Source organism: Cyprinodon variegatus, unplaced genomic scaffold (genome assembly GCF_000732505.1).
Source record: "Cyprinodon variegatus isolate N-32 unplaced genomic scaffold, C_variegatus-1.0 Scaffold1883, whole genome shotgun sequence".
Classification (NCBI taxonomy): domain Eukaryota; kingdom Metazoa; phylum Chordata; class Actinopteri; order Cyprinodontiformes; family Cyprinodontidae; genus Cyprinodon; species Cyprinodon variegatus.
This window is the reverse complement of record NW_015152336.1, coordinates 19540-19931: the sequence shown is the minus strand read 5'-3', so window position 1 is coordinate 19931 and position 392 is coordinate 19540. Positions and strand designations below refer to the sequence as shown.

At 54.1% G+C, this 392-nt stretch overlaps 1 protein-coding gene across 2 annotated transcripts in view; it reads right to left on the bottom strand.

Moving 5' to 3' along the window:
* The window catches only part of LOC107104786 (C-C chemokine receptor type 9-like), a 4310-nt gene extending 4004 nt beyond the window's left edge, over positions 1–306 (bottom strand). The window contains exon 1 of one of the 2 annotated variants that reach the window (XM_015404872.1): positions 109–306. The gene's annotated coding sequence lies outside the window, so the exon portion shown is untranslated. Of the gene's footprint in view, positions 1–42; positions 58–108 lie in introns of those variants that run through there. The other variant, XM_015404873.1, reaches the window with a different exon arrangement.
* Between the last annotated feature and the right edge of the window lie 86 nt (positions 307–392).

Below are 392 nucleotides of genomic sequence, written 5' to 3'. Positions count from 1 at the left end.
CATCCTCTCCTGCGCTGTAACCGTGACGACCATAAGGCTGACCTAAAGCTGTTCTCCTGTCCTACCCAGACCTCCAGCCTCTGAACAGACAGACAGGTGTGGACTCACCATCGACGGCTCCTCTCTCTGCAGTCTGACTGTCTGCGACTCTTCTCACTTTTAACCGTTAAACCACAGAATGACGATGATAGGAAGCAGCTACGCAGACGTTACGCAAGCAGGCAAGGAGGAGCTGCAGACCTCCCGCCAGAAAGCTGTCATCAGCGCAAACAGCCTGACGAGCTTCTTTATGGACGTCTGAGTCTGGAGACGTTCATGCTGCAGGTCCATCATGTCCTGGACGTCTGAGTCTGGAGACGTTCATGCTGCAGGTCCATCATGTCCTGTTGTCC